We start from the raw sequence: 10,797 nt of genomic DNA, 5'->3' as shown, positions 1-10,797 counted from the left end.
TAATTTTGGTGAAATAGTTTACTTATTTTACTTTTGTTGCCTATGTCATATCCAATAATTCATTATCAAAATTAATGTTATAAAATTTTCTTTTATTTTCTATTAATTTTACAGTTTTACTTCTCCCATTTAGGTCTTTGATCCATTTTTAGTATTTTTATGATGTAAGACAAGAGTCCAACTTTATTCTTTTGCATGTGGATATCGGGGTTTTTCAACACCATTTGTTGAAAACACTGCCCTTTCCCCACTGAATGGTCATGGAACTTTTGCAGAAATTATTTGAACATGTTCGTTAGAGTTTATTTTTGGACTTTTTAATTCTACTCCATTTGTTTATATGCCTGCCCTTTTCCTAGTACAATATTGGTGTTTTTTACCATAGCTTTATAGCAAGTTTTAAGATCATGAAGTGTGAAACATACAATTTTGTTCTTTTTTTATTATTAAATAGAAAATTTATTTTTTAATTGCTACAAATATAGAGCTCATTTTTAATATTAAGCTTTTAGTCACATCATGAACAGTATCTTCTATTTCCTTTTGAAAGTCTTTCAGGAATAATTCCCTTCCCTTAAAAAAAGATATTTACTATGCTTTATCTCTTTAAGACTCTGTAAATAGAACAAAAGAACATGAAAGTTACCTAGTCATCCCTGGCTATTCTAAATGGTTGTTTAAGCTCAAATTGTCTCCCTACCAGATACATAACTCTAACCAGGCAGAAGCCCTAGAGTTTCCCTGATCATAAATATATTTACATGAAGTTAACCATTATTTATTACAAATTACATATTTGTAAATAAAATGTAAATGAAGCCTAAACCAAAGAATCTTAACCAAAACCTTAATGCTGTGAATAGCCACGCTTTTTGCTTGTCTCGCTGAATATCTGAGAGTATGCTTTTGGAAAAAGATTAAATCCCCCTCTAGTTTAGGAGCTAATAAATTTTAGTCAACAACTAGAACATAGCTTATGGAACAAATAATTTGATTTGACAGTTAAAAAGTTAGTATTTATATGTCACAATGAAACATTATTAACAAAATCTTAAGAAAATACTTGTGCCTTTATAAGTGTATTTGGCTATTCGTAGTACTTTGGCTTTCATGTTTATAATTATATCTCTTTAGTTCAAACCTAAAGAGTGTATTATATACCTATGTATGGCTTTTAAAGACAGTATGTTTCTATCAGGAGGAAATAAAAAAGCTGAAGAACTAGAAAATTTTGATCTCTCATTTTTTGAAGAAATTGAAGATCTGAGGTACAATGACAAAGAAGAACTGAAAAAAAAATATTCTTTTAGAAGAAAAGCTAAAAAAAACTTTCTGAACAATTCACAGTTCGATTAACTAGTCCTATTGCTATTTCTGAGCAGTTAGAGGAGGATGAGGAAAGTCCTGTTAATTTCCCCATTTATTAAGAGACAGCTATAACTGTAGTTTTAAATTATTTAACTGTTTATAAATTTTATAAGTTGAAATTCCATCTGGAAATCAAGCACGTCTCTGACCTACATGATTTACTTTCCAATACCTTATACCTTTACTTTATTTGAATTTTTAATAAATAAAATTATATGGAATTTTTAACATTAGAAAAGTATATATTTGAAGATTTTCCAAGTATTATGACTATCAAATAGGCAATGAACTATGGTGATGTCTGTAAATTCATAGTGGGTAATTTTTTATGAATTATTATCATGTATTACATTTTATTTTTAAGATTTTATTTATTTTTAGAAAGGGAGGAAGGGAGGGAGAAAGAGAGGAAGAGAAACATCAATGTGTAGTTGCCTCTCACACACCCCTTACTGAGGCCCTGGCCAGCAACCCAGGCATGTGTCCTGTCTGGGAATGGAACCAGTGACCCTTTGGTTCACAAGTCCGTGCTCAATCCACTGAGCCATGCCAGCCGGGCACATTCATAACGTTTTGATTAAGTTTTTAAAGAATACAAGGGTAAACTTTAAAAATTTTTACTTTTAAAATTGAGGTTTTATATACACTTACCTATTTATATCTGTGTTATAGATCTTAAATTTTATATATATCTATTATATATACATATCTTATATATATAGCTATATATATAAGGCTGAGTCATATCTTTTGTTAAATGTCTAGCAAAATTACATTAAATTCAGCTTAAACTACTTAACTTTGAAAGTAAGTGATCCAAAATTGTTGGTTTCATTGTTGTCTTTAAATTACTACCCAGTTTCAAATAGACAGAATTCAACACTTTGTACAATGTGGGGAGTTTACCATTATTTACAGTTTTAAGGCTAGAAATGTTAAAATTCATTTGCTGATTCTAAATAACACTTTAAATGGATACTTCCAACTGGGAAACTCATTTCTTCAAATGCTACAAGACATATTGCTACTATAGACACTAAACTATAAGCAGGAACCTTGAGATATTTTTACCTTTTAAACATGACAGAATATTGAGAGAATCAAGATGGCGGAGGAGTGAGTGGAAGTCACACTGACCTCCTCCCAGGGCCAACCTGGAATTACAACTAAATTGTAGAGAAATCACCTGGAACAAACAACTGAACAATAGTGAGAGAGAAACCTTTTAACCTCGGACAGACAGAAGAATCAACTTTAGCACCACCTAACTGGTAAGGAGTACAGTAGAGACTCGAGAAGGCGGGCGGAGCACCCACTAGTGAAATAATCAGTTGGATCCTCCTGAGTAGAGCAGGGCCTAAACCATAAGCAGGGATCTCCAGCCTATAGCACCAGAGCCCAAAAAGTACACAGATAACAACCAGCTGCGAAAAGTAACAGGGTTGCTCTCTGCCAAAGATGGGCACCTGGAGACGGAAAGAGCCATTTAAAAGGCCAACGCATAAATTTTTGTTTGCAGCCACTTACCCAGGTCTCCATCAAAGGTAGGGGAAGAGTGGGCTAGAGACACCTGAGGAGAGACTGGGGAAGGAGGCTTTGGGGAGAGAACTGAAAGAGTAGCCGTCAGGATCCTGGTGCTGACTCATCCCCTGTGCAGCAGCAACCATCTTGCTCAGGAAGAGGCCACTTCCCTTGAGCAGCACTAGCATCAAGGGACCTAATAGCCCTGCCCCCAGGAGGCTCTGCCTAGGCACGGTAGTGCTAAAACCTGACAGCTGAGTACAGAGTGATAGCCACAGATAGTAGATCCCTGGCTAAAGGGGGTGCAGAGTGGTCTAGAGACACTTGAGAAGAAACTGGAGATGGAGGCTTTGGGGAGAGAATGGAGAGAGTAACCGGCAGGATCCCGGTGCTGACTCCTCCCCCATATGGCAGCAGCCATCTGGTTCACGCAGACCACTCCCCTCAGCGGCAGCAGCATGAGAGGACCCAATAACCCCACCCCCAGGAGGTACTCTGCCCTGCGCTGTGGTGTTTCTAAGACAGCCTGCTAAATGCAGAGTGACTAGATTAACAACTGAAGGAGAGAGCTACAGACTGTAGATTCCTGGAAGTCTCCAACAAACTGCCTAAGATCACACAGAGTCAACATCTGACATCATCAGAGGCAGATCCAGAAAGAAAAAAAAAACAGCGGTCTCCTATCATAGAAGTTCATACCACAAAGTCAGGAAATCAAGACAAATCAATTTAAGAAGAAGAAGCAAACAAGAGTCTCTCATATAATGGGAAGACAAAGAAACACTCCCCAGTAGAAGGGAAAGGAGGAATCCCCAGAAAGAGAACTAAATGAAAAAAAGACAAGTAAACTATCAGATATCGACTTCAAAACAATGATTCTAAGGAAGCTCAATGAGCTCAGTTACTCAGAGAGAATTACAAAAACTACAGGGAAACTATGAAGAACTTACTGCAAAATATAGCAGCATGAAAAAGGATATATAAATTATCAATAAGAGGCAAAAGGAAATGAAGAACCCAATTTCTGAATTGAAGAACACAGGAGAAGGAATCAAAGGCAGGCTAGATGAAGCAGAGGATCGAATCAGCAAGCTAGAGGACAAGGTATAAAAAAGCTCCCAGAAAGAGCAAGAAAATGAAAAAAACACTCAAAAAGAATGAAGAGGCATTTAGGGAAATGCAGGACAACATGAAACGTAATCATATCCATCTAATAGGGATACCAGAAGATGTGAAGCAAGGGATAGAAAACCTGTTTGAAAAAGTGATGATGGGAAACTTCCCTAATTGGAGGAGAGAAAAAGTCACACAAGTCCAGGAAGCACAGAAGGTCACATTCAAGAGGAACCCAATGAGACCCACTCCAAGAGACATCATCATTAAAATAGCAAATATCAAAGACAAACAGAGAATCCTAAAGCAAGCAAGGGGAGAAAGAAGTAGTAACATATAAGGGAGCCCCAATACAGCCAGCAGCTGACTTCACAACAAAAACAATACAAGCCAAAAGGGAATGGCAAGTAATACTCCAAGTCATGAAAAGCAAAGGTCTGCAATCAAGCAAGGTTCTCATTTAAAATGGAAGGCAAAATAAGGAGCTTCTCAGACTAAAGAAGGCTAAAAGAATAGACCTCCACCAAACCAGCATTGCAAGGTGTGCTAAAAGGACTGTTTTAAGATGAAGAAAAAGTTTCTATGAATACCCAATTCCTTTCACAGTCACCAATACTTGATATTACCAATATTTTTAATACTTTTTAATCTGATTGTGACAAAGATGAGTTATTTTAATTGTTCCTTTATTATTTGTTGAAACTAAACCTATTTTTGTATATTTCTTGCCTATTTCTGTTATTTTTTTAAAGCTTTAAATGACTTTTTGGTATTCTTTATCCATTTTTTTATTAAATGTTTGTAGAATTTTTTCCAAAAAAAACAAAAACAAAAAACTATTAACCTTTTTTTAGATGTGTTGCAAATAATTTCCTATTGTATTACTTATCCTTTAACTTTTTTTCAGGAATAGTACTGTATAGTCTTAAATGTTTAATATAGTCATATTATCAATATTTTATTTTATAGCTTCTGGGTTTGAATGTTACTTCAGGGTAAAAAAAATATTATTTTGTATTTTCACCCAAAACTCCTTAGATTTTACATACTGATTTTTAACTCACCTGAATATTTGTTGTATAATGTGTGAAATAGGGCTCTATATTTGTTTTATTTCAAATAATAGTGATCCATGCACTTTATATGTTGAAAAAGGCTTATTTTCCCCATTAATTTGAAATATCAATTTAATCATATATTACATTGTTAGAAAAATAGATACATTTGTTTCTAGAATGCTCATTTTATTTCATTGATCTATTTGATTATTTATGTGCAGTTATCATGATTGCTGAGACTTTATAATGGATTTAATTTTTTTAATACTTTATAATGGATCTTGACATTAAAAAAATAAATAAATAAAATCAATCTGCATTTTTAAAAAAAGAAAGAACTCCTACCTTCTGTGACAACATGGATGGAAATGGAGAAGATTATACGAAGTGAAATAAGCCAGTCGGTGAAAGACAAATACCATATGATTTCACCTATAAGTGAAATCTATTCAACAAAATAAACCAACAAACAAAATAAACCACAGGCAAAGAAACATGGAGCAGACTGAAAGTGACCAGAGGGGATGGAGAAGGAGGACAGTTGTGGAAAGAAGGAGAAGGTACTAGACAAAGAACATATATGAATGACCCATGGACATGGACAACAGAGTGGGAATTGGCTGTAGGAGAGAAGGGTGGGGGGGGATGTGTAGAGGAGGGCAAAGGGGGAACAATTGAGACAACTATAATAGAATAAACATGATTTAAAAAAATTAAAAAATAAAATGGCAGAATATTGAAGGTTCACATATAACAATAAAGCTAGTTTTTAATTATATTTCCATATTATACATCAAGTAATATATCTTTGAACCTGCTAAATTTCTGATTATCTATTTTTGAAAAATGATAAAATAAACAGTATCAAAAGCATAGTTACATTTGTCCATGTTCATGTTAATAATAACTGGTTTTGAATTCGTGTTAGTATCTGGAATTGGCCAGCATAAACCAAGATGGTGGCAATGGACCTTGATTAAACAGCCATCATTGCAATGTCATGCATTCCTTCAATTTTACCCTCTCTGCAACCTTCAAACCAGGACAACAGATCACTGTACTTCAATGTAGGTAGATTTTGTATTTGAAGTGCTCCATGTGGTATAAGAAAATGTAATGGATGCTTCTTGCCTCCTAACCCATTTGGGTTTCCGTTAATATTTGTTCCTATAAGTTCCAGTGTCTGTTCTAACAGATCTGAGAGAAGTACGGTACTAATTTCCAAAGACCAGGATCATCAGGAGGCTGCTTCAGTACCAGGGCGATTTCAAATTCATAATTACCTACAGAGGAATGCCAACAATACTGTTAGTTGTTTTTTCCCTCTGATACTCAACCAGGTATGTATCCATTTTCATCAGGCATTGTGTATCTATTTAATTGTTCAATTTCCTTCTCTGGTATCCAGGACTCTGCCAGAGGTTTGAAGTCCTCCTCAACATTCCAAAGAAATTCTTTGGAGTTTTGTTTTGAATGTAGAATAATTTTAAATCTTTTCTAAGTTAGTTTGTTAGATATTCTATCTAGTTGAGCCCACAGATATGGCTGACCTTTGTAGGAAGTAACGTAACAAAATGTTCCATCCACTTTTTCTGTTGGAACTGAACTGTATATATTTGCATCTAATGCCTCGAAACTTACAGTTTCAGATGCCAAAACTTTAAATGGCTGATGTTTGCTTTTGGTGCATAGATCCTCTTTCACTTCCATCACAAACACAGAAGGTACTTTGTGCTGCATGGAGCCCGGGCACTTCACGGTGAACAGGACAGGCAGTCCAGATGGAAACCGCACATCAGAACAGAGCCTGGTCCTACCAGAGAGAGGAGTCAGCTGTCACACTAACACACTCACTTCCATTTTGCTCTTTCTTTTTTTCAATATATTTTTGGATACTCAGGGGTTTCTTGAGATTTCATGTGGATTTCTACATTTCTGCAACAAATGTCATTGGAACTTTGATAGGAATTGCATTAAATCTATAGATCAGTTTGGATATTATTGGCACATTAACAACATTAAATCTTCTAACCCCTGAATACAGTATGCATTTCCATTTATTTCAGCAATATTTTGCAGTTTTAGTACTGAAGTTTGTGCCTGTTTTAGTCTTTTTAATGGTATTGTCAGTGAAATTGCTTGTGTAATTTCTTTTTCAGATTGCTCATTGTTAGTGTATAGAAAAGCAACTAATTCTTGCATGTTAATTTTTAATCCTGCAATTTTTCTCAATTTGTTTGTCTAGAATGTGTGTGCGCACGCAAGCAAGAGAGAGAGGGGAGTAGATATCTTTATAGTTTTCTAAGACTATTTTACTTGCAGAGATAATTTTACTTTTTCTTTTCCAATTTGAATGCCTTTTTTTCTTCTTGTCTAATATCTCTGGCAAAAACTTTCAGTACTTCATTGAATACTAATAGTGAAAGTGGGAATTCTTGTCTTTGAAATACTGATTTTATTTTCCTAGGATACATACTTAGCAAAGGAATTGATGGATAATAGTTATATGTATTTTAATTTTTTGAGGTGCCTCTAAACTGTTTTCCATAATGGCTATGATTGTTTACAAATCAGTAGTGTATAAAAGTTCTCCTTTGTTCATACCCTTGTCAGTAAGACCTCAAGAAAGCTGTAAATATAAGTCTCTAGTAAGAAAATGTTTTGAGCAATATATATGAATTGTGTATATTATTTGAATGAACTCAAAAGGGAAAAATATTTTCTTTTACCATTGTCTAGCTTGCTGTAAACATGTGATAATTTTTTAAACAAACTTTGAAATGCTTAGCCGTAAAGTATTCATAAAGATGTTTTTCTAAAACTTAAGTGCAATCAATGACAAGAGAAGAACTCAAGAGTATTGTTCTCCTGTAAGTCCATCATCTGACTCTACCATCTTCCCAATAGCTTCCTCTTATCATTCCTCCACCGAATTACTATGAAATATTTTGGAAAGTATTAGTTTATTTATTATAATTTTGTACACAGATTATGTTTATTTTTCAATAGTCATCCATTGCTTATTTTAATCTATAAAAATCACTTAGTTGTCTTTAATTAAAGAGTAAAATGTGTCATAATTTTAATTATTGAAAATTGTAGTTTTTATGTTTCATTGAACAGCTTTTTATTTAGCAGGAGGGGTTTTAGGAAAGAATTAACCCAGGCAACTGGTAAGTGACTTCTGGTAGATGTTTCCTGATTATGTTAGGACTTGGTTCTACTAACTGACACTGAAGTATCTGCCACTACAGGGAAAAATAAGTTAAAGTCTTGGGGTTGAGGTTAGGACTCCATTCTATTTTCCACTAGTTGAACAATCACTAAGCCACTGAAAGTCCTGAATTGTTAAACTGGGAGAAGAGGATCTAATTTTGATAACTCAGGGATGTCTAGAATACTTATTTTTCTATTTCTCCTGATGAACTAGATTTGGGGTGAAACTTCTAGCCATGGTTCCCTGGATAAGATAATGAAGAGCAGGCAAATACTTACCTTGGGAATTATTGCCTAAACTCTCCTTCTAATAGAGTTACCAGTTTTAGCAAATACAACAAATATCCAGTATATCTTAAATTTTTTTTAAAAAGTTTTAAAAATATTTTATATTTTAGCATGTGTATCTCAAAATATGTTATGATATATTATTGAAATAAATTTGTTGTATATTTGAAATTCCAACTTAACTTGACATCTTCATTTAATCTGAAAACCCTGCCTCCTAGGAAAGGATTATCATTTACAGTGCTTTTTTTAGAAATCAACACTGGGAGAATAAATCCTATTGACTGGCTCACTTCTTTTAACATGGCAAGTATTTATTTCTTCACTTTTCCTGTCCATCTTGGGTCTACTGAGGACTCTGGAACGTGTTGTCTTCATTCTGGCTTTGTTCTCTCTTGGCACCAGAATCTTAACTGTAATTGTCAGGCAGGATTCACTCACCCAGGTACATGCATGAAATAAGAGCTCTTCTTCACCTAGAGACTTTTGGATGCTATCCAAACTATTTCTTGGGAGAGGCTAAATCTTTTGACAGTTTACCTGTGATCCCCACAAGCAGAGACAATATGAGTTGTCCTGACATTGGTTTATGTGTCCTCCTCACTAAGGAGCAGGTGAGGCCTCTTGGTTCAGTGGATCTGAGGCTGATTGTGGGTTTTGGTCTGAGTGCCCCTCTGTACTCTTGCCCCTGTGGTCCACTCTGTGCTGAGAATGCCTGTTTCTTGCTTTGAGGCCTTTGGATTGAGAAGTCTTTGGTAATCTTTGGGGGGGGACATTCTTTTTAATTATATTTTTATTTTTTAACTTTATTTTTATGGTCAATACTATTAGAGATGTTCCCATCAATCCCTTGCCCACTTCCACCCAGCCCCTGACCCTCCCCCCTTCCTCTGACCATCACCACACTGTTGTCTGTGTCTTTGGGTTATGTACATATGTTCTTCAGCTAATCCCTTCCCATTCTTACATCTTAGACTGGCTCATTTTTAAAATGTATGGATTAAGGAGGAAATAAAGGCGATATCCAGGGAAACAGGTCAAAGGTAGCACAAGAAACCAAATTAATTATACCGACTACTGAAAAGATTATTTTTAAAAATCTTTGTATAAACTCTGCATTCAAAAATCAAGGGCACTCTAGCATTTGCGTGCAGTAAAGAAGAACGGCTTCAGAGCCAGAACTGATACTGACACTTAGGTGTTTCCATTTGTTCCATGCGCATGCTTTTAAACAAGGTTCTGAGTATAACGAGTCAGTGATGACTGTTATAATAAAAAATAGTATTCTAGTTTTCATATTTTAGATTAAAATTGTGGGAATTTTAAAGTCTGAAGAAAAATTGAATATGTTTGAATGCTGAAAGTCAATAGAAATGTTGAAAGATGGAGCAATCAGGGATCACTTGGCTTTATAAAATGACTTGGCATAAATACCATCCTGATGACACTCAAATTTTTTTTTAATTTTTAAGTCAAAGTTGGCATTCAATATTTTATTAGTTTTAGGTGTACAGCATTGTGGTTAGACATTTATATAACTTACAAAGTGATCCACTCAGTAAGTGTAGTACCCACTTGGCTCCATACATATTTATTACAATATTATTGACTATATTTCCTATTCTGTACTTCACATTCCCATGACTATTTTGTAACTGCCAACTTGTAGTTCCTAATCCCTTCACCTTTGAAATAGAATGGGAAATATTAACACAAACAGACCTCATTGTGCTGAGGGTCTCGGCAGACTTAGTCTGACCACACAAAAGCAGCAGAAAGACTCCAGTCATGATGCTGCTGTTGTTTAAGCCTGCTCACTAGTTTTCTTCCTTCCCTGAGAAACAACTGTGATTCACATTTGATGCTGCAAAGCATATAATGGGGAACTTTGGAATTTTATTTGAGAGTTAAATTTCTTTTTTCCCTTTCTTTTTTTAAAAATTGAAAACCTGCCCTTTTAACATCTACTTAAAGGTACGCTGGCTTCCTTTGGGGGCCATACAAAAAAGGCATATTTACTACTTATCATTTAAATATATGAAGACATCTATAAATGTCAATAGACATGCTTTTTTTTTTTTTTTTTTTTTAAGAAATGATGTCTCTTTCCCCAGTCATCTCATGTTCCTGGATATTTTCCAGTTTGTTTATGTTCTTAAAATAAGTGTTCTGGAGCAGAATATACTGGTTTACAGGCACAGAAAACCAATTTACGTTCGGGTGATCTTGAGAT

General features: G+C 34.7%; 1 pseudogene; it reads right to left on the bottom strand.

Annotated features, from left to right (window-relative positions):
* Positions 1-5,846: 5,846 nt before the first annotated feature.
* Positions 5,847-10,354, bottom strand: LOC129076424 (uncharacterized protein C12orf29 homolog; annotated as a pseudogene).
* Positions 10,355-10,797: the final 443 nt, after the last annotated feature.

The sequence above is a fragment of the Pteronotus mesoamericanus genome, unplaced genomic scaffold (genome assembly GCF_021234165.1).
Source record: "Pteronotus mesoamericanus isolate MK-2021 breed Mesoamerican mustached bat unplaced genomic scaffold, CSHL_Meso_final contig_591, whole genome shotgun sequence".
Classification (NCBI taxonomy): Eukaryota; Metazoa; Chordata; class Mammalia; order Chiroptera; family Mormoopidae; genus Pteronotus; species Pteronotus mesoamericanus.
The sequence above is the reverse complement of the archived record's forward strand: the minus strand, read 5'-3'. Positions and strand labels throughout refer to the sequence as shown.